Consider the following 25,727-nt stretch of genomic DNA (forward strand, 5'->3'; position numbering starts at 1 on the left):
ACTAATTATCGAAATGTTATACAGAGGAATTCGATTATTATACGTATGTTTTACCAAGTCCTACAAATATGAAAAAAATATAAAAAAATTTTGAACGTCTATGTTAAAAAGAGCAAGAAATATATGAACTATTAAACTGTCTCATTCAGAAATAATAAACGTATCGTGCGTCCACAAGGGTACTGGAAAACCCAGAAGAGGCGTTACTTTCAGAAATCGCGGATGACTCGACTTTAAATGATGTGTCAGAAGTAATCGCATTACCCAGGGTGCTAAGGAGAGGTTAGACGTACACCAGAATTAATACATGCACCAGGCCAGTTAACAAGCAAGTCAGTGGTAGCTCCAGATTCACTGTGACGAACACTGAGTCATGACTCGCAAAAGAACAGAAATGAAAAATTAAGAAACGTGACTACGGTTGGTGAAACGATTCCAAGTTGATTGCAAGGTTTCTGAACCTCACACGACGTTGACCTCAATGGCAGTGAGAATACTTACCATTCTAGCTACCGTCTGGGATCTCGAATGAACATCAACTACTCTCTGTCCACTTTAGAAAATGGAAGCCGCTGTTCTCAGCCTCTCTCCGAATCAGAATCTTCTGTCTACCTTAAAATGGATGAAAAACAATCTTGACCGCAATAAAGTACTGTTTGGAAGAAGTGGAACATCAAGAACGAGAGATGTGATCACAATAAAATTTATTCCTCCCGTAAGGGACATTGCACTATACAAATGATTACTGTTACAGACCAATAAGTGCATTGTGAGTGTGCAAATTCGGTATGGAGTAGCGCCACCACGTGCTGCAATCAGAGCCAATAAACATCGTGGCATGGAATCAAAGAGGGCCTGAGTATGTTGCTGGGGAATATTCTGTCACGCGGTTTGTAGGCGCGTCCACAAAGCATCAACTGTGGCTGCGGGGGGACCTGAACGAATAAGTCGCCTACCGACCATATCCTCGACACATTCGATGGATGACAAGTCAGGAGAACGGGCAGGCCAGAGAATAAATGATACCCGCCATCCTTCGAAGAAAGCTTGCATATTCTTCGCAATACGCAGCCGGGCGTTGTCTTCTGAAATATGACATGTAGAATGGCCTGCAGGAGAGGCAGTGCCTCGAGCTGTAAAACCTTCATGATATAGCGGTACCTCCCGAATGAGATTTTCGAGTGTTCGCTGATATGAAACTTTCTGGCAGATTAAAACTGTGTGCCGGACTGAGACTCGAACTCGAGGCCTTTGCCTTTCGCGGGCAAGTGCTCTACCATCCTGCAGAGAAGAGCTTCTGTGAAGTTTTTTAAGGTAGGAGACGAGGTAGTGGCAGAAGTAAAGCTGTGAGGACGGGGCGTGAGTCGTGCATGGGTAGCTCAGTTGGTAGAGCACTTGCCCGCGAAAGGCAAAGTTCACGAGTTCGAGTCTCGGTCCGGCACACAGTTTTAATCTGCAAGGAAGTTTCGAGTCTTACAAAGATCCCCACTACACATTGACAATGAGAGGTCTATGCGTTAGCCTATGAGACACGAGCAAATACTCATTTCGTTATTTTTAGAAAGTATCTCAACGCTTCCTACGGTTTTGGTAAACATCTTTGGCGCCGGTACGTTCGCCGAGGGCATAAGTTCCTACTTAATCAACAGGTTGTCAACGTTGGACGAGCGCTAGTATGTCACCTGGAGCGTAATCGGGCATTAGTTTCTGACCTGCCATTTTCTGGCTGGAGCCATCGAGATTGCAAGCAGTGTGTGCCTACCGTTTATCAGATAAGTGCCCAGCTCGGTGTACATCGACGAGAATGTACTATGACGGGCGCCCGTCGGTCCTGTAGAACGACCGTCCTTGGCAGCGCCTCCTCTGAATGCGCCATACAAAGCCACTGCTTTGTCTGATCGACATACAGGGGGCCACCCAACTCAGAGGCACACGACTGGTGTGTGAAACACAGTCATTTGAACATTACCTCATACGAATGCAAAACTATTATTTCAATCAGATTTTACTTGCTTGTTCCTCAGCCTGTTAACAGGAGTACGAAATTGTCTATTTAAATTCTAATGAAAGGGGCTAATTACGCTTGTGGCTGCAATTGTATCTGCTCTGTTCACAATGAAATTTTCTGGTGAACACCAAACTTAGCTAGTTCTTAATTCAGCAGGTTGATGACTCGGTCAAATTTCGAGTAGTGGACACACGCCAGGATCTTCACATTTTCATTTTTGTTGTGGGGTACTTCGTATACAATGGTAAGGAAAGGTGGGCTACAGAGCGATACAGCAGTTGTCATCGTAGTGAAGCAGGACAAGAGCAGAAGTGATAAGCTAACACATAACTACCGTAAACAGAAGTTTGATTAACTTATTTCCTTCTAGAAAGCGTTGGGAAGAAACTTTGAAAAAGAACAAAAAGAGCACTATCGTCCATCCATAACAAGAATCAAAAGAGCGACTTGCAGTGTGAGATTCCCTCTACTAATGCACAAGCGGACTGTCGAAGGCTGACTAAGACTAATGCGACTGGTCCCAGAGGAGGTTCGAGTCCTCCTTCGGGCAGGGGTGTGTGTGTTTGTCCTTAGGATAATTTAGGTTACGTAGTGTGTAAGCTTAGGGACTGATGACCTTAGCAGTTGAGTCCCATGAGATTTCACACACATTTGGACATTTTTAGGACTAATGACTGTCAAAGACTGCAACTGTGACTGGGGCTGTGTAGCTGCCACCGGCCATCCTATATCGCCGCGGCAAAGGATGGTCCTAGCGAGAGCCACTGAAGACGTGGGTCAGCGGGCGCGCATCATTGGATCCGCCGGGTCCCACACAACCATTATCAGCGTGTCAGAATGTGCGTTTCCATTCTCAACTGTGAGACGCTGGTGGGGGTGGTATCAGTCTTTGATGTCACACTTTTGGTAACCTACCTCTTTTTCGTCTGTTGTCAGATTGAATTTTCATGTCAGTTGGATGAGGAAGAAAGTGAGGAGTGTGGGCTGATATCATTTAAGATACATGTAAACCTAATTGAAACAATGGCACACTTCTTTCCGAGAGGTTGGTTATATTTGCAGACATTTAGCAAGTGGCAAAAGCCAATGAACTGTTTAGAAAAGCAAAAACATATGAGAGGGATCTAAGAGATCTCTCTCAATGTACGAGGGCAGTTCAATAAGTAATGCAACACATTTTTTTTCTCGGCCAATTTTGGTTGAAAAAACCGGAAATTTCTTGTGGAATATTTTCAAACATTCCCGCTTCGACTCGTATAGTTTCATTGACTTCCGACAGGTGGCAGCGCTGTACGTAGCTGTTAAAATGGCGTCTGTAACGGATGTGCGTTGCAAACAACAGGCAGTGATCGAGTTTCTTTTGGCGGAAAACCAGGGCATCTCAGATATTCATAGGCGCTTGCAGAATGTCTACGGTGATCTGGCAGTGGACAAAAGCACGGTGAGTGGTTGGGCAAAGCGTGTGTCATCATCGCCGCAAGGTCAAGCAAGACTGTCTGATCTCCCGCGTGCGGGCCGGCCGTGCACAGCTGTGACTCCTGCAATGGCGGAGCGTGCGAACACACTCGTTCGAGATGATCGACAGATCACCATCAAACAACTCAGTGCTCAACTTGACATCTCAATTGGTAGTGCTGTCACAATTGTTCACCAGTTGGGATATTCAAAGGTTTGTTCCCGCTGGGTCCCTCGTTGTCTAACCGAACACCATAAAGAGCAAAGGAGAACCATCAGTGCGGAATAGCTTGCTCGTCATGTGGCTGAGGGTGACAATTTCTTGTCAAAGATTGTTACAGGCGATGAAACATGGGTTCATCACTTCGAACCTGAAACAAAACGGCAATCAATGGAGTGGCGCCACACCCACTCCCCTACCAAGAAAAAGTTTAAAGCCATACCCTCAGCTGGTAAAGTCATGGTTACAGCCTTCTGGGACGCTGAAGGGGTTATTCTGTTCGATGTCCTTCCCCATGGTCAAACGATCAACTCTGAAGTGTATTGCGCTACTCTTCAGAAATTGAAGAAACGACTTCAGCGTGTTCGTAGGCACAAAAATCTGAACGAACTTCTCCTTCTTCATGACAACGCAAGATCTCACACAAGTCTTCGCACCCGAGAGGGGTTCACAAAACTTCAGTGGACTGTTCTTCCTCATGCACCCTACAGCCCCGATCTCGCACCGTCGGATTTCCATATGTTTGGCCCAATGAAGGACGCAATCCGTGGCAGGCACTACGCGGATGATGAAGAAGTTATTGATGCAGTACGACGTTGGCTCCGACATCGACCAGTGGAATGGTATCGTGCAGGCATACAGGCCCTCATTTCAAGGTGGCGTAAGGCCGTAGCATTGAATGGAGATTACGTTGAAAAATAGTGTTGTGTAGCTAAAATATTGGGGAATAACCTGGTGTATTTCAATGCTGAATAAAACAACCCTTGTTTCAGAAAAAAATGTGTTGCATTACTTATTGAACTGCCCTCGTATGGAGACAATTTTATTGTTTTACATGAGGTATTTAAATTGTGTGTTTTGAACTATGGCAGTTTCGCTGTAATTGTCTTCAGCACTACTTTTGTCTTTCATAAAGAAACATTGTGGGACTGCAAGGCGGCTTACTGGTGAAAAGCGTAGCTACAATCGACTTTATGGTATTACTGTGAATTACGTGCAGAGTTTCGTAATCGGCTAGGAAAAACCGGATAATATTTGCTGACTTTCGATAACGGTATTTGAGAATGATGTAGATGGAGTTAGCAAGATCTGACACATATCTGGATAAGTTGCTGAGCTGTTAAGCAATTACTTTGCTGCCATAGTAATAATAATAGCCCGACATTGCAGCATGTTGGTAGCACAGCAGAATCAGCTAATGACGCGATCTGTTTTGTTATCTAGTTCTCTTTGACAAAATAGAGACTCATAATAGAATGTGAGATAAAATCATAAAAATAACCACAAAGACCGAGGCCATTACGTCACTAACCACACGTGGCAGTACGACGATAGGAATCGGGTGCAGGTGAGCTCAAGTGTAGCCGCTCATGCGGTAGACTGCCAAGTGCAGATAGATTCATCAACCATTACCGTTACGAACATCGAAAAGAGAACGCTGTAAATTATCAAGGCAAACACACAGTTAATTACTTGCAGTGTACTACCTGACAGAGAAAGTGAAGCCTGTGAAAGATAATGGTATAATGCCAATGTGACTTCGTATATGCATGCACCATTGACGGTTATGTGATTGATTGGAGGTGCAACTTTCTGTCACAGGTAGAACAGCTTCCAGAGCACATTTATGCTGTTCATGTTTAGTGTTGTTATCAGGCCTGGTAGGGTGTATAAGGGGTGTAAATAGTGTCCGGCATTGTGTGATCACTTTGAAGGACGTGGAGACACCGCATACTTGGTGAAGAAACAGTATGAGCAGCTGACAGAGTTTCGAAGGAACCTTATTGTGGGTCTCCATTTGGCCAAATGATCGAATCGTGCAATTTGTGGGGCATTCTGATGTGACCCTGGCCTGTTGTTGGACTGCATGGGAACGTGAATGTTGTGACCTGCTGAACTACTTTCGTGCGGCCACAACTGTGGGTTATCTCATTGCTCTGGGAGAAGGCTCATCATATCAGAACATATGAAATATCAGTTCACTTTATTATATAAATGAATAAAAGATTTACTTAACTTTGACACACCTCTTTGTCACAGGAGTACTGGATAATTTACATATGTCATGGACAAGCAAAGCATCACTTCATGGATTAATTAACAATCTGTTCTCGTTAACATTCTGTTCTCTTGAGGTACAATGTTCAACATTAACGACACTACAAGATAATCTGAAGCTTTAACCATTCATTGGGCTTAGGCAATGACGTTGACTGCTGTATCTGAGGTCTCGAACCGAGGCTGAGCTCTTGGATGCTCAACGCTATATTGACCTCAGTGTGAGGGCGCTGCTATTGCTAAGAGGGAGGTGAGGTCTTCTGGAGGCCCTCCCATACGTCGTAACGGATTGCAGCGAGCACTCACTGTTATTGTTGTATAGATTCACGCTGCCGACTTCGATGTGGCACTGTGATCTCTATACGATACCATAGGGAGGCAGACATACTTGTTGCCAGGTTTTCAGTCAACAAAATCTGACCACCTCAAGGGAGGCTCATCCTATAGTGCACCATGGACATCGTAACCCTTTCACATCTACACATGCCATGGAACATGTAATAGACTCTTTGCAGTATTCTGTGTCATCCCACACCATTGGTTGGAGATTGGCAGCGGGAGGAATAGGGAATTACGAGGGCTATGCCGAAAGTTTTTAGCAGAATTTGTGAAAAAAATTTATTTGCAAGAAAACCTTTACAACTTTTCAAAGTACTCTCCATTAGCATGTATACATTTTTTCATTCTCTGAAACCACTTAGAAAAAGTGTCAGTCCAAGCTTCTTTTGGGATGTCACTTAGTGCACTCTCGTATGCTGCAATGGCCTCTTCATCTGATGAAAACGCTGCCCTCGAATTTTTTCTTTAGTCTTAGGGAACAGAAAGAAGTCACAGGGGGCCAGGTCAGGTGAATAGGGGGAATGGGGTAATACTCGCACTTTTTCCTTCTCCAGAAAGTCCATCGTTCTGGCAACCCTGTGCGCAGATGCATTGTCGTGATGCAGCAGAAGGTGCCCACTCTTGGACTTTGGATGCTGTGACTTCCATGTGCCGATGACTTTTCGAAGACAATCGTTCACATAGCATTCAGCATTGACTGTACGATGTGTGTCCAAGGTCACAGAGGTGAGATGCCCGATCTTTGTGAAAAAAGTTGCCACCATCCTTTTTCCAGATGGTGGTGGTTCCTTCCCTGGAAAGCACCACACAGAAAACTGTCTCTTCATTTCAGGGTCATAATGGTAGACCCACATTTCATCACCTGTGACGATATTGCAGATGTCTTGGGACTTCCCTCCACTGAATTTTTCGAGCATGAAACGACACTGCCGGTCGGTGTGACCGTGCGCTTCTAGGCGCTTCAGTCTGGAACCGCGTGACCGCTACGGTCGCAGGTTCGAATCCTGCCTCGGGCATGGATGTGTGTGATGTCCTTAGGTTACTTAGGTTTAAGTAGTTCTAAGTTCTAGGGGACTGATAACCGCAGATGTTAAGTCCCACAGTGCTCAGAGCCATTTGAACCATTTTTTGAAACGACACTAGTCCACTCTCGCCTCCTTTTGGCTTTCTGTCAGGGAATGTGGAATCCAATGGGCACATCTCTTAGTAAGGCGTAAGTAACTATGAGCTATGGTCTAAATTGCTGTTGATCCAATATTTAGGGTCCCTTCAATGTCGCAAAATGTAAGATGTGGATCTTCTTTGATCATCTTCCTCACAGCATCGATGTTTTCAGGAGACACAGCTGTTGCTGGCCGACTGGGACGAGGTTCATCTTCAATTGACTGCCGACCCCTCGAAAAGTCGCGAAACCAATTTCCAACTGTGGCCCTAGAAGGGGAAGCTTCACCAAAAACCCGCATCAAAGAAGAATGGCTTTCTTCGGCATTTAAACCCTTTTTATAATCGTAAAAAATCATGGCGCGACAGCTCCATCCTGCACCGTCTCCGACTCAGCACTGCCTGTGCTTTCTTATCGCGCTGTGGGGGGGATCACCGCTAGCCAGGGGCTGCGCGCGCACTTCCCAACGTCGGAAAACATTGCTCTTTCGAATGAAATCAACCCCATTGTCCTCCGCCTTACGGTTTACGGGCTGCTAAAAACTTTCGGCATAGCCCTCGTATTGTTTCATACATAATCTGTCGTTAACACCACAACACAAACGACTGCGTTTTGGATGATGCTGCGACTATGAAGCATGTACTAAAAATGCATGGCGTCGCATTTTCTGTGAAGACTTGGCGTTCTGTACTAGCCTGTATGACCATCAATGCTGAGTAAGGCAGCCAGCTGGCGAGAGGCCCCAATGTTCCGTGTTTTCGAGAGGCCTAGCAGTGTTATTCCTGTACTCATGGTGAGTGTGGGTAGGGGAGGGGGTTGAGAGCATCGGATGCGACTTCAGATTATGATTGGTAGTGACTGAAGGAGCTCTGATGAACAAAAGTACATCACGGACATCTATGTCCTCATGGGTTACCTCTCATACAGAGTTCCATGGTGCCATTTTTCAACAGGACAATGGTCGTCCACACAATATCTCTATGAACAGTTTGCGTGATGTTGAAGTATTCCTATGGTCAGCAAGATCTCCAGACCTGTCCTCGATAGGACGTCTGTGGGACCAGCTCAGAGGGCACTCAGTCCCAGCGCTAGTATCCGGCATATCAAGGATCTTTACAACAGCAGCCGACCAGCTGGCCTCAGGAGAGCATACAATGGATTTGAGACAGCCTTCCCAACTGAATCAGTGCACGCATCTAGGACAGAGGGGGTGCAACGTCGTACTCATAAGTGGGTTCACATAGCCAAGTTTTTGTAAATTTGTCTCGATGATCACTGAAATACTCACGAATTTTCATTTCATTTCCTTCTCCCCTTCTCGGTGTTTCACTTTTTTTGTCAGTCTATTTAGAGCACTTGAATATAACGATTGTATGGGTAGCAGAAGTATTCAACAGTACAGTAAAAGTGTGCTCGCAAGCTTTTGGTAAACCAAATAAAATTTACAAAGCGAAGAGTGCTGTGTCCGAAATGGAAAATCATCGATCAGTGTGTATCTGAGGAATGTTGATTTGCGGTAGTGAGACAGACTTATAGGGTGATTTCTTGATGACATTACAAATTTTCAGAGAAAATGTATCAATTTAAGGTTAGTCAAAAGTTACAAGCAACGATATTTCTTATGTCTCTGACGGCGAAAGACATCTACCAGTACTGTTGTTGCTAAGATAGTGTGGTAGGCAGTTCCGTCGAGCCCTTACATCTACATCTACATCCATACTCCGCAAGCCACCTGATGGTGTGTGGCGGAGGGTACCTTCAGTACCTCTATCGGTTCTCCCTTCTATTCCAGTTTCGCATTGCTCGCGGAAAGAAAGATTGTCGGTATGCCTCTGTGTGGGCTCTAATCTCTCTGATTTTATCCTCATGGTCTCTTCGCGAGATATACGTAGGAGAGAGCAATATACCGCTTGACTCTTCGGTGAAGGTATGTTCTCGAAACTTCAACAAAAGCCCGAACCGAGCTACTGAGCGTCTCTCCTGCAGAGTCTTCCACTCGATTTTATCTATCATCTCCGTAACGCTTTCGCGATTACTAAATGACCCAGTAACGAAGCGCGTTGCTCCGTTGGATCTTCTCTATCTCTTCTATCAACCCTATTTGGTACGGATCCCATACTGGTGAGCAATATTCAAGCAGTGGGCGAACAAGTGTACTGTAACTTACTTCCTTTGTTTTCGGATTGCATTTCCTTAGGATTCTTCCAATGAATCTCAGTCTGGCATCTGCTTTACCGACGATCAACTTTATATGATCATTCCATTTTAAATCACTCCTGATGCCTACTCCCAGATAATTTATGGAATCAACTGTTTCCAGTTGCTGACCTGCTATATTGTAGCTAAATGATAAAGGATCGTTCTTTCTATGTATTCGCAGCACATTACACTTGTCTACATTGAGACTCAATTGCCATTCCCTGCACCATGCGTCAATTCGTTGCAGATCCTCCTGCATTTCAGTACAATTTTCCATTGTTACAACCTCTCGATATACTACAGCATCATCCGCCTCAGTGAACTTCCGATGTTATCCACAAGGTCATTTATGTATATTGTGAATAGCAACGGTCCTACGACACTCCCCTGCGGCACACCTGAAATCACTCTTACTTCGGAAGACTTCTCTCCATTGAGAATGACATGCTGCGTTCTCTTATCTAGGAACTCTTCAATCCAATCACACAATTGGTCTGATAGTCCATATGCTCTTAGTATGCCCTTGGGAATAGACGTTGGGATAATATCCCAGGTAATCCAATGGAGATGGCGTACTATGAACTGACATGAGCAGTCCCAGTGTACAAAGTCTGCACTGTAGTAGACTACACTTTGTATTTACAAGTTGAAGTACTAACGGCGATCAGTCTTAACCAACTGGAGGTGTATGTGGTGACGGAACTTGCAGATATGATTTTCCTATACATCAAAGCAAATGGAAGCAGCAGAGAAGCGGACCAAACAGCTGCGTAGAAGACTCCCTGTTCACACCATGTTTCCAAGACTATTCCAACGATTAAGTAAAACGGGGCAATTGGTACCACAGTACAACGAACGAGGAGGATACAGTATCTCCTTCAGAATATCTACAGCAACAATCCAGAGGGACCTTAAGTCGAATGACCACATAAAACAAATTAGTAAAAAAGCAGCTGTCAGACAGATTCATAGGAAGAATCTTAAGGAGATGTGACTCGTGAAGGAAGTGGCTTATAGGACGCTTCTTCAGTACTGTTCGTCAATAAGGTATCCTTCCTTACCATACAGGACTGATAGAAGAGATGGAGAAGATCCAACAAAGAGCGGCGCGTTTTGGTCACGTGACCTTTTCGTCGGTGGGAGAGCGTTATCGTGATGCTCAACAAACTTCACTGGCGGACGTTACAAGAGAGGCGTTGTACATCACAGAGAGGTTTCCTATTGAAATTTCGAGAGAGCACTTACCATGAAGAATGGGACAACGTATTACCTCCTCCTCTCGCGTAATGACCACGACGACAAAATTCGAGAAATTAGAGCTGTTACAGAGGCTTAGAGACAATCATTTTTCCCACGGCACCAGTTAATAGTACCAGAAGTACTCTCATCCACACACCATTACGCGGCTTGCGGAGCAGATGTAGAAGTAAATGTAGAGGATGATGAGCATCACGGGCTCCCGTCTTAGAAGAAGCAATTCTTGCTCAAGTGGACGAGGCACCTGCAATCAGCACTTGATCAGTTGCACATGAAATTGATGTTTCACTGAGTACTGCGCGGCGAGAATTATGGGAAATGCAGTTGACCCCTACCATCCACGGAATTGTTTCCTTTGACTGCCGCTGACTTCGGTCCTCATTTCGTTGTCAGCCGCTGGTTCCTGCAGTGCGTTACAGTCGATCCTCGCTTTCCTGCGTAATTATTTTTCATGAATGAAGCCTCTTCGAACAGAGACGGAATACTAAATAGTCGCATAACCATCTTTGAGCAGATGAGAATCCCCACGCTTTAGCCGTGGAGAACTATCAACACAGATTGTAGCTCTATGCGTGAGTGCATAGTCAATGATTACGTATTAAGCCCGTCTCTTCTTCCTCCCCACCGGGCGAGGTGGCGCAGTGGTTAGCACACTGGACTCGCATTCGGGAGGACGACGGTTCAATCCCGTCTCCGGCCATCCTGATTTAGGTTTTCCGTGATTTCCCTAAATCGCTTCAGGCAAATGCCGGGATGGTTCCTTTGAAAGGGCACGGCCGATTTCCTTCCCCATCCTTCCCTAACACGAGCTTGCGCTCCGTCTCTAATGACCTCGTTGTCGACGGGACGTTCAACACTAATTTCCTCTTCTTCCTCCCCAATTAAATGCACCAGCGTACGTAGGATTATCAGATACTTACTACCCAGGTTACTGGAAGATATCCCACTTGTTATTGATGAACGGATGTAGTTCCAACATGGTGGTGCCTTACCTCGCTTCGGACTGAGGATTCATGAACACCTGGGATCAGTCATTCTCTAAAAAGAAGACAGCGAAGGAGGTCCTGTTTCGTGGCCAGCACGTTCACTTGATCTCAGCCCACTTGATTTCTTCTTTTGGGGCCATGTGAAAAGTGTTGTGAAGGAGACACCTGTCAAGAATGAAGAGGATCTCCTGGCAAGGTTTCTCGCTGCCTGTGACACTGTTGAAAAGATACCGGCGGGGAGGGGGGGACCACGGAACTGTGCGACGATGCCATGCCTGCACTGCTGCTGGGGGACGCCATTTTGAACAACACTTGTAAACGTAGCAGTGAACCGTGCGTGGTTCGCGCTTGTGCCATCTCTTATTTTACAACCTGTTTTTTTTGTGTTGCCACCTCGTTATGTTAGTTTCAATTTCTGTTGTCACTGAGTACCTGCTTTGTCTGCCCATCAGCGGCAGCAGCGGCGCCTATTGATATAGCCCTCACGTGTTATCTTTGCTGCACTGCTATTACTTCCGGTTGTCACCTGTCGTGGTGTCAGTTGGAACGTGCCAGTCGTGCAGTTGGAACGCTGCACTGGTTCAGTCGGGTTGGAGCAGCAGTCAGGCCTGGATGTCCATGGCTCGCCCGACCGTTGCCACTATGCATCACTTGAGCCGGGGATGGTCTTCGTGGATACTTGGTCGGCTGTCCTACTGGACTGCGTGAATTGGCTCGCCAATCGTTTAGGGTTGGCTGTGTGTGTGTGTGTGTGTGTATCGATTCCCGATTTGTATTCGTGATTGCACAGCCACTGCTGAGTGTCGTTCAAGTCTTCGTGCCAGTGTTTGTCGAACTGTGTGTGTAGTTGGTGTCATTTCCACTGACAACTTGTTTTAAATGTTGTTGGCGTATTGTCAGTGAGTCGGCTGGTTGGAGCAGATCAGCAAGCAAGTATCCACGCAGCGCAGTCGGCCGGGCACTTTGGAAGTCTCTACCTATTGTTGTATTGTTTTCAAAAGGCATGGGCCTTCAGCCGCTTTAAGTTTTAAGGTAGTTCTTTATCAAGTATTACATTCTTTCAAGATAAAGCTGTGGACCTTCTGCCTGTTGAAAATTTATTGTAGTTGTGTTGTTCTTAAAATGATGGACCTTTAGCCACTTTAAAATTTTGGATTCATACTTATCAGGTCTTACATCACATGGGCTTAAATACTATTTAAGGTTAAAAGCTTTTGGCCTTCTGCCTTGGAAAATTGGTTGCAGTTTTCTTTAAACAATGGCCTTCAGTCGTTTGAAGTAAGATTTCTTATTGGTCACAAAGCTTGGGCCTTCTGCCTATTGAAGGGTTACTGTAGTTATGTTGTTTTAAATTTATGGGCCTTCAGCCGCTTTTAAAAACTTAATCCAACTGACTAGTCAAGTCTTACATTGCTTGGCCTTAAATACTATTTAAGGTTAAAGCCTAGAGCCTTCTGTCTAAAAAATAATAATTATAATAATAAATAAAATAAAATAAAATAATTATAGCAGTTATATTTAATTCATGGGCCTTCAGCCGTTTTAGAATTAAAAACGTTTTCTGTCTATAGTCAATGTTTGGACAACTAAATAAAGTGTTATGTTTGGAGTGTAACTGACAGCGGCTCATTCTGGCCCCCTTCCACAATTCCTAGTACTTGTCCTGTCCTGCGGGTTTAGCAGGGCTTGTCAGCAGCTTGTGAAACTTGTGCAGCTAAATGGAATTCATTGTTACTGGACTGCAGACTTTGGATTTTTGGTATCTGTGACACGAGTTCCTTCCGCCGTCACTAGTCCATCAACAGCGAAAATTATATAAGGGTATCGGAGAGTATTCGGCGGGAATTCTGAACATCATCGTCAGAGTTCGATGGCTGGGGCCCTAAGTTTGAGCTCTACGCGAAGCGAGGACGGAACTTGAGTGAGATTTTCGCTTATACCTTTCGCCTCGGCCGTTTCCGGACCAGAGTCCCTTATCTCAAACTGATACATTTACCCTCCCACATCATCCCTGATAGTTTGTGTGATCGTCAGAGAATCACTCTGTACAACACGAAAAACCGTTCTGTAACTGAGGCTGTCCCAGCCATCAATGGAGAGATCTACATTGGGAAGTACATCTACATTTACTCTCCGCAAGCCACGTTACGGTGCGTGACGGAGGGTACCTTAGGTACGTTTTCCTCCTTTCCAGTCCCGTATACTACCCACCACTCCACCTACAGGCCACAAGTGGCCCATCGGGACTATCCGACCGCCGTGTCATCCTCCGAGGTGGAAGCGGATAGGAGGGGCATGGGGTCAGCACACCGCTCTTCCGGTCGTTACGGATGGTATTCTTGACCGAAGCCACTACTATTCGTTCGAGTAGCTCCTCAATTGGCATCACGAGGCTGAGTGCACCTCGAAAAATGGGAACAGTGCATGGCGGCCTGGATGGTCACCCATCCAAGTGCCGACCGCGCCCGACAGCGCTTAACTTCGGTGATCTCACGGGAACCGGTGTATCCACTGCGGCAAGGCCGTTGACTCGTCCCGTATACTATACTTGTGCTAATTTGTTTTTGTGTTATTGTAAATGCACTGAGGATACGAAAGTCATAGGGTACCTCCTAACATCGTGTCGGACCTCCTTTTGCTCGGCAATAGTGCAGCAACTCGACGTGGCATGGATTCAACAAGTTGCTGGAAGTCCTTTGCCGAAGTATTGAACCATGCTGCCTCTATACCCGTCCATAATTTCGGAAGTGGGGCCAGTGTAAGATTTTGTGAACGAATTCACCTCTCGATTATGTCCCATAAATATACGATGGTATTCATATCGGAGGATATGGATGGCCAAATCATTCACTCTAACTGTCCAAAATGTTCTTCAAACCAAATATGGAACAACTGTCGCCCGGTGACATCACGTCTTGTGAGATGTTTCGGAACATGAAGTCCATGAATGGCTACAAATAATCTCCAAGAAACGGAACATAACCATTTCCAGTGATCAGTTCATTTGGACCAGAGGACTCAGCCCATTTCATGTAAGCGCAGCCTGCACCGTTGTGGAGCCACCACCAGCTTGCATATCGCCTTGTTGACAACTTGGGTCCATGGCTTCGAGGGTTCAGCGCCACATCGAACCCTACCATCATCTCTTACCAACTGAAAACGGGACTCATCCCATCAAGCCACGGTTTCCCCGTAGTCTGGGATCCAACTGGTATGGTCACGATCCCAGGAGAGGTGGTACAGGCGAAGTCGTCCTGTTAGCAAAGCCACTCTTGTCGGTCGTCTGCTGCAATAGCCCATTGAAGCCAAATTTTGGCGCACAATCCTCATGGATACGTTCGTGGTACGTCCCGTGTTGATTCCTGCGGTTATTTCACACAGTGTTGTTTGTCTGTTAACACTGACAACTCTCCACAAACGCCGCTGCTCTCGATGGTTAACTAAAGGCCATTGCATTGACCGCCCTGAGAGGTAATCTCTGAAATTTGGTATTCTCGTCACGCCCTTGACACCGTGGATCTCGGAATACTGAATTCCCTAACGATTTCGGAAATCAGATGTCCCATGGGTTTAGATCCAGCAGACATCCCGCTTTCAACGTCTGTTAATTCCCCTCGTGCGGCCGTAATCACGTCGGAAACTTTATCACGTGTGTCACGTGAGTACAAATGATAGATTCGTCAATCCACTGCCTTCGTACATCCTGTGTACGCGATACTACCGCCATCTGTATATGTGCGTATCTCTATCCCATGACTGTTGCCACCTCATTGTAATTGCAACATTGACGCGGCCTGTCCAGTCATAATTGGCGAATGACGTAGCTATGATAAAAAAGGGAATTCGTCAATGGTTCAAAATGGTTCAAATGGCTCTGAGCACTATGGGACTTAACATCTGAGGTCATCAGTCCCTTAGAACTTAGAACTACTTAAACCTAAGTAACCTAAGGACATCACACACATCCATGCCCGACGCAGGATTCGAACCTGCGACCGCAGCGGTAGCGCGGTTCCAGACTGAAGCGCCTAGAACCGATCGGCCACACCAGCTGGCTCGTCAATGGTCCGTGGGAGGAATGACAGTCGATAAACTTCCGTCTGAGCTCACATTTCCCTGATTTTCTCGAAGTGGCCATTTCCCGAAGTGTATGTGGGAGGAAGTAGACCGTTTTCCATCATACGTCTCTGAATTTTTACAGTAAAAGCTCTTCGTAGGGTCTGGCAGTGAAATCTGATAAGTCCCTCCGCAATCCTCTCGCTTCCATTAACCGACCCCGTGATTAACTGGTAGCAACAGGCATCGTTCGTGACGCGGTCTTGCTGGAACCTTGAGAACGAGGGAGATACGGCCTCACACTAACACGAGTGTACAGGAATTTCTCACTCGCTCCGGATACGGATGCAATGCGACACAAAAACATTAATATTGGTGAGAAGAACCCTTCGACGGACATTGTACATTGGCTTATAGAGCGTTTACGTACATGGAGAGTGACGCGTGTACTTATTTTCTTTTGTTTTTAAATACGAATCCTGCTGTTGCTTCACGTTTCAGATGCTGCCATTTCCTTCTGCTTTTCAGTTTTCTCATGGTCCACATTGAGAGAAAATGACGTAAGCGATATATGCAGTTTCAGAAGCATTTTTCAAAATTTCAAGACCTATCTCGACACCAGCGGACCCTTTTGTTAAGAAACATTACTTCGCCTGCTTTTCAGGTCGCTTTTGCTTGACAGATTTGCGTCATCTTGCCTTCTACATTCCGTTCCAGTAGTTTCTCTGGAGACTGTTTCACATTCCCTGTCCATATTCTTCCTCCTACCGTGCTTCACCACTTTCGTGATATTCGGCACTACATATCATTAAACATTTCATCCAAGTGGTCCCTCTTGTCCGTCACAGCTGCGGTTTCCGCTACCGTCTGTTCCCAGTGTTACTTCATTCGTATTCTCGAAGTCTGTTCATCTCTTTTATCACTTATCGTCCGCACCTGGTAGCTAAGTGGTCAGCGCAACGGAATGTCGTGCCTAACGGCCCGGGTTCGATCCCCGGCTGGGTCGGAGATTTTCTCCGCTCAGGAACTGGGTGTTGTGTTGTCCTTATCATCATCATTTCATCCCCATCGACACGCAAGTCGGTGAAGTGGCGTCAACTCTAGAGACTTGCACCAGGCGAACGGTCTACCCGGCGGGGGGCCCTAGCCACACCTCCATTATATCACTTACCAGACGTACATGTTCGATAATGTTTTTATTGCTGCCATTTCGTTCTCGTGGATATTGCAACTGAGTCGGCTGTTTGTGTACTGTACCCCCATTCTTCTCAGAATTTCTGGCAAATTAATTACACATACTGAAGGGTTCTCTAGAGCCGTAAATTTCTTATCAGTGGTTAATTACTAAATTTTTGTTCCGTTTTTACAGCAACCTCTTAGCAGGCTTTTACGCAATTTTTCACCTGGGAAACATATTTTAGCAGTCCCTTTTTTTTCGAAAGCATAGCATCCATGCAATTTGGGAAAAGTATTTACTCGAGAATTTACTGTTCTTTCCCGTGGACCAAAACTGCCCTTCGTAATACACAAGAGGTTTATTAGTTATCCAGAAAATTGAAGTCGCGTTCTGTTTTGTTGTTTGTCATTTCTCAAGGTCATGTTACATAATGAAAACGTGTCGGTGAACCGAACTTTAACTACTTTTTTTGTGTGATTCAAGATGTATAGCTATGCATGCAATTGACGGATGTGAGCTTTAATCTGGATGATAAAATTCGCTCGAGTGGAAAGCCTCACTCAATGACAGAAGGCGACACCGCTGACGGTTGCGCAAGGCAAGTTTAAATCAGTTCATCGGCAGATCAAATCTCGTGTTATTTCTGTGGACTAAGGTAGCACCTGCCCACTCCATATCGGCCGATATGACACAAGCTGATACAGTGAGTCTTCGAATTGAACTATGCGGTATAAAATGTTATCTGCGTTGACAGGATAGCTGAAGACGTGATCAGTTGTTTGGAAAGTTCTGCCCATTGACCTTGAGGATCCGAGTCAGGATTCCCAGTATTACTTAAAGTAACCGAGCGACCGGCTACTGTGATTAACACACCCAGATTTAGATTTGGAATGTTTCCGCAAAACGTTCGAGGCGAATCACGGATGATGATTCTTTTGTAACTATTGGGCTATTGCGAAATACAGCTGCCAGATGCCACAAGTGCAGGAATGGGCCATCTGCAGATTGGCGATAATGCTCACCTTCGGTTCTATAGCGTTATCCAGTGTTAAATGCCCTCAGGTTCACTATCTAATGGGACATTATGTCACTGATGTATGGGAACACTGCATGCATTTCGCCAACAAGAAAATCACCCTTTCATCACAAACAAAGGCTGCAATTATATTGCCAGCCTAAACATATTAGCAAAATTCATCAACAGATGGCGGACGCGGACACGAGAGTTCTACAATAACTACCTCTTCTCTCTCAAGCGCTCCTTCTTAAAGACTGTATTACATACGTAATAAACCACGTGTCTTAAGGGATTCTGACTAACATTATTTTTGGTTCAAGACTACATGCAAATATAAGTTAATAGAGAAAAAATTTAAAACGTGTCTCTTTTAGAATAGTTTCTTTTGCTTTAGAACAGTGGTTATCAAACTACGGCCCGAATCAAGTACTGGTGTGGGCCACAGTTTTGAGCTGTATTTTATAATAAGGTGCGTGTCCCCCCTACCCTCCATCTCTACACCCTTCATGTCCTTTCCCAAGGTGGCTTCCATCAACTCCACCTCCCTCTCTGCCCCCCTTCTCTCCGCCAAGTCCTTTTGCATTTCCCTCCTCTGACTTTTTCCATTCCTTCTCGCGTCTGCCCTGCCCCTCCCCCCCCCCCCCCTTACGATTCCTCTCCCTCCTTTGGTTCCCCCCTTTCGTTTTTCCACTCCTCCCTCCTTGTTTCCCCCCCCCCCCCCCCATCTGCCCAGGTCCCCCCCCCCTATCTGCCCTCGGCTATGCGAACGGACATCATACTGTCGCTGGGTGTGATTTTTATATTTCTTGCGAACAGAAACCAGACTGTCGCCATGTTTTTTAATTGTCTGTCTACTATGTTCCCTGTCTACTTCCTGTGTATTTTATTAGCTTTGCCACCCCTTTGCTTTATGTTTTAACTTTCCACAATTTTCCGCCGTTTTACAATTTCAGTCACTGTTTTATCGCCTGCTTTTATTGTTTCTTATCTTGTTTCTTACGTTTTAAAAAGTCTGTAGGCTGCAGAGTAGCGTACTAAGCTGCTGCCAGCCCGCCCCCTTCGGGGAGGAATCGAAATACAATAAAGGAAAAAAAAGATGAGTCTACCAGCTAATAACTGAATCTAAAAAGTCTACTAATGATGCTTTTCCTGCTCCGTAACTGACAAAAATACAGAGAGGGTAATATCTTATGATGTGCTTAATTTTAAATGAAGTTGGCAACTTACCTCAGGGCAGAGAGGTAAACAGCGCGGCCATTGCGGGGTTAAAGAATGTGAGAAGAGGGACTGTTTGTTTTCCAGTGCTGACAACTCATGAGCGTTCGCGATTCGTACCGATCGGCTGCTGCAGTATAAATTGGGGTTCGTGAACGCGCATAATAAAGACTGTTATCTTTAAAGGCTGTACTTACAAGGGTTGGACAAAAATACACAAATTGCATGGCTTGAACACAAATGCATATACATTATTTGACGGCTAAGCCACCTGTGCAACGTCGTCAGTACCTTGTAAGTGTCAGCCGTGCATTGTGGGGGAGCTAAATGAATTCGAACATGGACAGATTGTTGGTACTCTTATGGTGGGTGCTTCCGAACCAAGTAGTCGAAGTGTTTGGTGTTTCAAGAGGCACCGTATTGACGATTTGTACCGGATACAGTGAAAGCGGAAAAACATCATCCGCTAAGTCACAACGCGGATGAAACTGTGTGTGTAGTGATTGTGACAGATGTACACTGAAAAGGATTGTGAAAAGAGTTAGGAAGATGACAGCTGAAAAAGTCACAAGAATGAAATTTTCACTCTGCAGCGGAGTGTGCGCTGATATGAAACTTCCGGGCAGATTAAAACTGTGTGCCGAAGCGAGTTTCAAACTCGGAAACTTTGCCTTTCGTGGTCAAGTGCTTTACCAGTCACTGTTGAAAAAGTCACTGCTAAAATGAATGTCACACTCGCAAGCCCTTACAGCACCAAAACAACACTAAGGGAGCTCCATACTTAGAGGATTGCAGGGCGAAATTGAATTCCTGAACCAGTCGTGAACGATAAAAATGCCTGTAACGGGAAAACCTTGAGCCGAAGCCGTAAGACCTGAACTATGGAGCAATGGAAGAAAGTCGTCCCGTCAGATGAGTCTCGTTTCTCACTGTTTCCAACTTCCAGCAGAGTTTACGTCCCAGGAGTGAAACATGGGTATGATTTGGGCAGTCATACTGTGATATTCCAAGTGCCCCGAGGTTACTCTGCAGGGACGTATTACTGTCAAGGATTATGTGACCATACTGGCTGATCAGGTCCATCCCGTGGTACAGTGGCTATTCCCCAGTGGTGATGCTGTGCTGCAAAATGACAGGGCCCTGTTCACACAACTCACATCGTCCAGGACTGCTTTCTGAGCACGAGGGCGAATTGTCGCATCTTCCCTGGCCATCACAGTTACCAGATCTCAATTTGTTGTCCAGTTTAGAGAGGAGGGTGCGCAATCGCTACTGAACCCCATAGTCGTTATCTGAACTTCCCACTGTTTTGCAGGAAAAATGTCAGACTCTCTTGAAGAGCATGTCATCTGGACTTGGTTCAAATGGCGACTTAGCTTCTGAGGTCATCAGTCCCCTAGAACTTAGAACTACTTAAACCTAACTAACCTAAGGACATCACACACATCCATGCTCGAGGCAGGATTCGAACCTGCGACCGTAGCGGTCACGCAATTCCAGACTGAAGCGCCTAGAACCGCACGGCCACACCGGCCGGCGTCACCTGGACTTATCATTATCGATACGACTGGAAGCTGTTTTGAATGCCGATGTGTTTCCTACGGCTTGTTAGGCACGGTAATGTATCGTGTTTACCTATTTTTGTCCATCCGCTGTACTTGTAGCATGAAACATTAAATTAATTAAGGCTGTTGGAATACAAAAAAATGAGTAAAAGAGAAATGACCTTCAAAACATATAATAATCATTAGTGATCACGTCTCATATTGCAAAATGCATTTAAATATAACTACAGTTACTACACTGGAGAGCCAAAGAAACTGGTACACCTGCCTAATATTGAAAAGGGCTTCCACGAACACGCAGAAGTGCCGCAACACGACGTGGCATGGACTCTACTAATGTCTGAAGTAGTGCTGGAGGGAATTGACACCATGAATCTTGCAGGGCTGTCCATACATCCATAAGAGTACGAAGGGTTGGAGATCTCTTCTGAAGAGCACGTTTCAAGGCAACCCAGATATGTTCAATTTCTGGGGAGTTTGGTGGCCAACAGCGGAAGTGTTTTAACTCAGAAGAGTGTTCCTAGAGTCACTATGTATCAATTCTGGACATGTGGGGTGTCGCATTGTCCTGATGGAATTGCCCAAGTTCGTCGCAATGCACAATGGACGTGAAAGGATGCAGGTGAACAGACAGGATGCTTACGTACGTGTCACCTGTAAGAGTCGTATCTAGACGTATCTAGGGTCCCATATCACTCCAGCTGCGCACGCCTCACACGAGCTTCCACCAGCTTGAACAGTCCCCTGCTGACATGCAGAGTCCATGGATTCATGCTGTTGTCTCCATACCCGTACACGTCCATCCACTCGATACAATTTGAAATGAGACTCGTCCGACCAGGAAACATGTTTCCAGTCATCAACAGACCAATGTCGAAGTTCACGTGTCCAGGCGCGGCGTAAAGGTTTGTGTCGTGGAGTCGTTAAGGGAACACTAATGTGCCTTCGGCCCAAAAGCCCATATCGATGATGTTTCGTTGAATGGTTCGCACGCTGACACTTGTTGATGGCCCAGCATTGAAATCTGCAGCAATATGCGGAAGGTTTGCACTTCTGTCACGTTGAACGACTCTCTTCAGTCGTCGTTGGTTCCTTTCTTGCAGGATCTTTTTGCGGCCGCAGCGATGTCGGAGATTTGATGTTTTACCGGATTTCTGATATTCACGGTGCACTCGTGAAATGGTCGCACTAGGAAATCCCCACTTCATCGCTGCCGCGGAGATGCTGTGTCCCATAGCTCATGCGCCGACTATAACACCACGTTCAGACTTTTTTCAATCTTGATAACCTGCCACTGTACCAGCAGTAACCTATCTAACAATTGCGCCAGACACTTTTTCTTACATAAGCGTTGCCGACCGCAGCGCTGTATTCTGCCTATCTCTGTATTTGAAGACGCATGCTTATACCGGTTTCTTTGGCGCTTCACTGTATTATTAATCAGTTAGTCATTCGCTCACGTAGTCAACACAACATTCTCCGAGTAATTTCGGTATCACCACCTTGGGGTCGGTGAGAGTCGTGGGAATCTGAAACGGAGAAACAGTCGAGACAAAATGTTATTTATGATGCCGAATTTTAACGAACAGTACTTGGGGGATTGCTTCAAACTTATTGATTACTGTAGCTCATCTGTTGGGGGATAATAACATTAAAATTAGTTTATGTGGGTTGTTGTTGTGGTCTTCAGTCCTGAGACTGGTTTGATGCAACTCTCCATGCTACTCTATCCTGTTAAAGCTTCTTCATCTCCCAGTGCCTACTGCAACCTACATCCTTCGGAATCTGCTTAGTGTATTCATCTCTTGGTCTCCCTCTACGATTTTTACCCCCCACGCTTCCCTCCAGTACTGAATTGGTGATCCCTCGATGTCTCAGAACATGTCCTACCAACCGATCTCTTCTTCTGGTCAAGTTGTGCCACAAACTCCTCTTCTCCCCAATTCTACTCAATACCTCCTCATTAATTATGTGATCTACCCATCTAATATTCAGCATTCTTCTGTAGCACCACATTTCGAAAGTTTCTATACTCTTCTTGTCTAAACTATTTATCGTCCACGTTTCACTTCCATACATGGCCACACTCCATACAAATATTTTCAGAAACGACTTCCTGACACTTAAATCTATACTCTATGTTAACAAATTTCTCTTGTTCGGAAACGCTTTCCTTGCCATTGCCAGTCTACATTTTATATCCTCTGTACTTCGACCACCATCAGATATTTTGCTTCCCAAATAACAAAACTCCTTTACTACTTTAAGTGTCTCATTTCCTAATCTAATTCCCTCAGCATCACCCGACTTAATTCGACTACATTCCATTATCCTCGTTTTGCTTTTGTTGATGTTCATCTTATATCCTCCTTTCAAGATACTGTCCATTCCATTCAACTGCTCTTCCAAGACCTTTGCTGTCTCTTACAGAATTACAATGGCATCGGAGAACCTCAAAGTCTCATTTCCTAATCTAATTCCCTCAGCATCGCCCGAATTAATTCGACTACATTCCATTATCGTTGATGTTCATATTATATCCTCCTTTCAAGACCCTGTCCATTCCGTTCAGCTGCTCTTCCAAGTCCTTTGCTGTCTGTGACAGAATTACAATGTCATCGGCAAACCTCAAAGTTTTTATTTCTTCTCCATGGATTTTAATACCTACTCCGAACTTTTCTTTTGTTTCCCTTACTGCTTGCTCAATATACAGCTTGAATAGCATCGGGAGAGGCTACAACCCAGTCTCACTCCCTTCCCAACCACTGCTTCCCTTTCATGTCCCTCGACTCTTATAACTGCCATCTGCTTTCTGTACAAATTGTAAATAGCCTTTCGCTCCCTGTATTTTACCCATGCCACCTTCAGAATTTGAAAGAGAGTATTCCAGTTAACATTGTCAAAACATTGGGTTACCAGTTAATAATGTAATCGATACGTATGAGGCCCGATGTGCCTGCGTACAGCGTTAGTGTTGGGTCTTGAGCAAAGTAGTTTGACGAACACTGCTTTAGACTCATCGTTTACGTTTATATGATTGGAACAAGTTTAGAAGAAGAAAATATGTACGACATTTAAAAACAATAGCGGCAACTTTTCTCCTAAAACTGCAAAATAATTTGTAGCTGACCGTAATTCAGTTTTATTTTCTGCTTGTCTTCTAAACTCAAACACTAAGATCTTCCTGGAGTAGAACAACCATCTCACAAAGAATCATTGCGAATTCAGTGTGACACTACGAGCGGCGAGAGCGCTACTAATTACATGTGTAGGCAGGATATTTGGTCAAGTGGTTAGTGGCTAGCGAATTGCCGTTGTGTGGGCGAGCAAGGTGAGGCAGCTGGGTGCTGACGGAGCGGCAGGTAAGTCCAACCCGGCGACTGGGATATTCCCAGTCGAAGGGGGAGAGAAGGTGTCACAGTCTGCTTGGCAAGGTGAGGCCTAATGGCCTAGTAACTGGGTGAGTCAAAACTGAAGTTTAATGTATTGCCGAAAAAAATAAATCCGGCACCTTCAAGGACTGTGCACTGTGGCAGCAGGCTATAATATCTGCATACCGAGGGTTGCTGTTGTTAGTGATTCATTTGTCACGGTCGTAGGCGATCAGACGGCTCCCTGGACCTCTGTGTGTGCGTCTTCTGTTTTGACTCTGCAGGCAGTAACTGTGTTAAGTTTAGAGGTGAACGGTGTTTGCAACATTCATTCTAGAGTGGAACCAACCCCCACCGACGAGTACGTACTATAACATCCCTCTGCTTCCCGGGATTTGCGAAATTACAAGTTGACAATGACCGTGAATTATGAATTTTGACCCGCATCGGGATAAGGCATCCGAATCCGAAGTAAATAATGATTATTCCGCGGGAAACAGGAGACGTTATAACTTGATCGTTATTGAATGAGTAATTTCATTCAATAACGATCGGTAAATGAAATAATGGAAATAATTTGGAAATAAATTTTGCCAGTGGAAATTTTGCCGAAAGAAATGATTAAGTTGTAAAAGCAATTAAAAAATCGGTCGCCAGCTCAACTGATGAGCGACAGTACTTGTTAAGTACGTGAATAATTGTGTCAAAAATAAAGTTTACCTGTTTGTAGCGCAGCAGGTGGAACGGGAACTTCTACGTAAGTGCTGTGTCAGGCTCAGTAGTCATATAAAACAATGTCATAACAATCTAACTACACTTATTTTGTTTATAATTTGTCAGCTAAGTGTAATGCTGACAACACAGATCTATCGAGATTTGGAATAATGGACTGTCATTCTGTCTTTAAAATTAGGTACTTTGTACAGTTTAATCTACTGATAATGAAATATATTGCCAATAATTGTTCAAATGGTTCAAATGGCTCTGAGCACTATGGGACTTAACTTTTGAGGTCATCATTCCCCTAGAACTTAGAACTACTTAAACCTAACTAACCTAAGGACATCACACACATCCCTGCCCGAGGCAGAATTCGAACCTGCGACCGTAGCGGTCGCGCGGTTCCAGACTGTAGCGCCTAGAACCGCTCGGTCACCCCTGCCAATAATTGATTAACTATTCTTTGAATGATAATAATTCATTAATTGGGGGATTGTCTGGTGGAAAAAGCTTTATAGTGTCATGAAATATCCTTCAATTAACTTCAGCTGAATATACAATGAAATAAATCTTAATAATCAAATTTATTACTTCAGTCTATTATTAAGTTACTGCGGTTGGCGTAAGCTTATTAAGTGCAACAATTAACTACGATAACCAGTCTGAAATTTACTCTTCACCGTCTACGCAAATAATTTGATAATTAACATATTTTCTCTTGATAATGGTGTGACACACTCGGTTCAATAAGTTAAGGATTAGAAGGAACCTACTTGGTGTTATTGTCGGGTGGACTGTAACTGCAACACTTTGATTATAAAGTGTTTGTTATTAATTGTTCAACTTCAGAGAAAAGCACAGTCACTGGTAAGCCTTCTAAAATTTTATCCTACGAAAATTACGTAGATCTTACTTCCCTCG

The 25,727-nt window shown here is 44.9% G+C and overlaps 1 protein-coding gene and 1 non-coding gene across 4 annotated transcripts in view; one reads left to right on the forward strand and one right to left on the reverse strand.

Moving 5' to 3' along the window:
- Window positions 1-25,727, reverse strand: part of LOC126418638 (glucose-6-phosphate exchanger SLC37A2) — a 420,139-nt gene that overhangs the window by 331,939 nt on the left and 62,473 nt on the right. The gene's annotated exons all lie outside the window — the stretch shown is intronic.
- On the forward strand, window positions 11,326-11,398 carry Trnaa-cgc (transfer RNA alanine (anticodon CGC)). The gene has a single exon. It is a non-coding gene; the product is annotated as a tRNA-Ala (tRNA).

The sequence above is a fragment of the Schistocerca serialis genome, chromosome 9 (genome assembly GCF_023864345.2).
Source record: "Schistocerca serialis cubense isolate TAMUIC-IGC-003099 chromosome 9, iqSchSeri2.2, whole genome shotgun sequence".
In the NCBI taxonomy this organism is placed as follows: Eukaryota; Metazoa; Arthropoda; class Insecta; order Orthoptera; family Acrididae; genus Schistocerca; species Schistocerca serialis.